This window comes from Engystomops pustulosus, unplaced genomic scaffold (genome assembly GCF_040894005.1).
Source record: "Engystomops pustulosus unplaced genomic scaffold, aEngPut4.maternal MAT_SCAFFOLD_171, whole genome shotgun sequence".
NCBI classification, from domain to species: Eukaryota; Metazoa; Chordata; class Amphibia; order Anura; family Leptodactylidae; genus Engystomops; species Engystomops pustulosus.
Genome location: NW_027285051.1, coordinates 91,078 through 95,000, shown reverse-complemented (window position 1 = coordinate 95,000; position 3,923 = coordinate 91,078).

Here is a 3,923-nt window from a genome sequence, read left to right as displayed (position 1 = left end):
CCCCCTCGATCGATGTGGGGCCAGAGGACCCCTTTTCCCCGTACGAAACGGCCGGCTCACCATGGGCTCGACATCCGTGGGTCGGAGAGTTGAGCGCTTACGCGCGGCGGGACCTTATAACCTGCAGCGGCTGAGGAGCGAAGATTTCCAGGGTGGGCCCCCGGGGATGCCATACCCCGAGCAGCCAGTCGGCCCCGCTCCTAGCGCGCTGACGAGCAATGGAGTCTTCCCCGCGGCAGCCACCGCCCTCGCCTCGCCGTCGGTCGATGAAGAGCCGAGTTCGCCCTCCTCTGCTCGGGACTCGGAAACGGCCTGGCCTTCGCCTACTCCGTCGGGCAACTGCCTTCCGCCAGCCCCTTCCCTCGAATCCCCTTCTTCCATTTTAGACCCGATCAGGGGATTGGTCAGCCCAGCCCTGGGGTAGGAAGAGGGGTTGGGGTCGGTTCGGCTTCCGGTGCCCCCGCTCGGCCAAAGGTCCCCTCGCTTTGGAAGCAGAGGGTGCCGGGGTTATTTTCGGCTTGACGCCTAGTCCGGTCCCTGCCGGTTCCCGTGGAGGCCCGCGGTCAAAACCAGCTCCCCGGCTGTCGGAGCCGGAGCCCCGCAGCCCGAGCGGACGCACCGAGTCCCTCATGTAAGGGATAGCCGCCCCTACGGAACGGCCCGGACTGGGACCAGGCACCCCCAGGCGCCGAAGGGGTGGGTCGGCCGTGTTGCCGAAGCTTAGCCGGCGCTGATGACCGCAGCCCCTAACGATGCCCACAGGCGGGGGAGCCAAGGAGAGCACTAGGAAGACGTGGCGGGGTCGGACGGCTCAATTTCCAGGGTGGGACCCCGGGGGTTCAGTACCCCGGGCATCCGGTCGGTTTCGCCGGCGCGACCCCAAGCCTTCCACGGCCCCCTTCGTGGGTGCAGGGATACCGTGCAGGGTGCAGGCTTAGACGCCAATTCCCCAGAAGTTTTAGGGATAGGGTTTGTCCGGGCGCCACCGCAGCGACAACCTCGCAAGAAGCTCTCTTCCACAAAAGCACGGGCAACGTTCGTGTGCGAGTGTTGGTCTCCCATGGTCTACCGACTCCCCCGGGCGGCCCAAGCGTTACGCCCACGGCCGGGCCCTCGAGCAGGCGCACCCCTGGTGCCTCTCGTAAGGGAAGGCTACGGTCCTCAACCCCTCGTATGGCGGGGAGGGCGCATTTGAAACGCTAAAGGACGAGCCCTGTTCGGGACCTGGCGGGGATCCGCGGATTGGCGAGAGGGATGGGTCTGCCGTTGGTCAGAGGGGACGCACCCCTGGGACGCAGTTTGGCATTAGCGACCGATGGCCCATCTACGACCATGTACTCCGGGAGCGCCAAGGAGGACGCGGGTGGGCTTTGGGGGCAGACTCAATTTCCAGGGTCTGGGCGCCGGGGGTGCAATACCCTTAAGCGCTCATGTCGGTTTCGTCTGCCGCCCGCCTCTGGCCCGGCTCCTAGTGACGGGTGCTGTGAACGTGCGATCGTGCTTGCGGTTGAAGAGTTCAAAGGCTACCGCTGGGGATAACACGCCCGGGGAATTTAGAAACCCCCCCTCCGCTACAATCTCTGCTTCTGCCGGACTCGGAGGGGAGCCGCCCCGGGGGCGACCGCTCCCTCTCCTCTTCCGCGGCGTGCCGCGCGCTTCGCCGTCAGCAGCGGAGCGAACCTTTTTCTCGGTCCGCAGCTCTTCAGGCGTAGGCGGGCAGCGCTAACAGGGTACACTGGGGACCACTCGACCGCAACCGCTCCTCCGACCGACGAGCATACCTACCGCGGATACGCCACGGTGGGTCTAAGCCTCGTCGCCGCCGCGAGGAGCAGGCGGGAGCCGTCCCTTTTCGTGCTGCGAAAAATAAACCGTGGACACAGAGGTGTGTCTGCGCTCTCCGACCGGGCGGGGGGCGATTGGACTTGCCCGAGGGACACTAGGCGAGGCGCTGCCGCGGGAGCCGGAGCTCCGCGCTGGACGCTGCCGCCGCCAACGCCGCCGCCCCCCACCCACGGTACGGTGGAGTACGCCCGTTCCATACGCTTCGTAGCAAACCTCAGCCGAAGCAGAGAGTCCTACCGCTGTGGCAGGAGCGGGGCCGTGCGAGGACCACACTGGCACCGCGCTACACAACCTTAGGCAGAGGACGACAGCCGCTCACGGGGAGCGGGGGATTGATGCGCGACCAAGACTGAGGCTAAGGAACGCTTTACCATAAACCGGCCGGGGCCAATACCCCTGACCGAGCAAAGTGCCCTGCCCCGCCGGATCGCGCTGTGTCAGATCGATCAAAAGAGCGGAGAGCCGAGACTCTACCGCTGGGAGTTTGTGGAGAACGGCCTGGCTTGCGTCCCGTCCTCCCGCCCTCGACCTCACATGGCTAGCCTCACCCGCCGGGAGCCACCCCATTGGGGACCGTAGGGCGGAGAAGGGGTCTCCGCGTCCGGAATTTACTTGTGGAGAACGGCCTGGCTTACGTCCCGTCCTCCCGCCCTCGACCTCACATGGCTAGCCTCACCCGCCGGGCGCCACCCCATTGGGGACCGTAGGGCGGAGAAGGGGTCTCCGCGTCCGGAATTTACTTGTGGAGAACGGCCTGGCTTACGTCCCGTCCTCCCGCCCTCGACCTCACACGGCTAGCCTCACCCGCCGGGCGCCACCCCATTGGGGACCGTAGGGCGGAGAAGGGGTCTCCGCGTCCGGAATTTACTTGTGGAGAACGGCCTGGCTTACGTCCCGTCCTCCCGCCCTCGACCTCACATGGCTAGCCTCACCCGCCGGGCGCCACCCCATTGGGGACCGTAGGGCGGAGAAGGGGTCTCCGCGTACGGAATTTCTTGTGGAGAACGGCCTGGCTTACGTCCCGTCCTCCCATGGCTAGCCTCACCCGCCGGGCGCCACCCCATTGGGGACCGTAGGGCGGAGAAGGGGTCTCCGCGTCCGGAATTTCTTGTGGAGAACGGCCTGGCTTACGTCCCGTCCTCCCGCCCTCGACCTCACATGGCTAGCCTACCCCGCCGGGCGCCGCTCCATTGGGGATACGGTACGGCAAAGCGCGACGCCGCACGATGCCAACACTTTGTGGAAAAACCTGGCAGAGTCGACCAAAACCTCGCTTCTTTGACCGGTATTTTTGATGCTTTTCTCTGCCGCCGAAGGTGCACTGAGGGTCGGATCGCCCAAAATTTTTACCGGTCGTTTTGGTCTGCGGTTCTTCCGAGAGGTGCCCGCCTGACAGTTCTTTTTCAGCAGCCTCCGAAAGGCCATCCAGCGGGCAAGCCAGGGGTTGGCAGCCGCCGGCGGTGAGCCTTCCCCGGCCGGGGCAGACGGCTCCGACCGCAAAATTTTTTCGACTTTCGCCGAGGCCAAAACCCCATGCACTTTTAAAGCCTGCCCGCAGCGCCGTCTCCTGTCAGACGTCCCTTGCCGCCTGCGGTGGTCCTCGCCCGGCAGAGAGAAGCCGGAGTCGCCCCCTCTCCGGTTCTTTTTCACCATTCCGGAGCTCTGAAATCTGCCGGACACCGAGTGACCGAGGACGCTTCCAGGAGGGCGGCAGCGAGAGGCAGAGTGCCACCGGTCGGGTCGCCGGTTCTCCCACACTTTGAAAATTTTTCGCTTGTTCTGGTGGGATGGAGAGAGAGCGTGGCTTATGCGCCCTCTGCCCCGCGGTCCGCCCTGGCTGGCCTTACGCCGGTGGTTCGCCAGGCCACCGGCACCTTGTACGGCGGGGACGGCGTGGCTTATGCGCCCGTCAACCAACCTACTCGCCCCGGCTAGCCTTTTACCCGGAGGGCGCCACGCTCCGGGTACCAGTGAGCGGCACGAACCCAGTCATACCATGCCGCTCACCTCGCGCCCTCTCCGGCCTCCGCCGCGGAGACCTCCCGCTAGGACCTGCGGGGGGCGATTTCTGCCAAAAT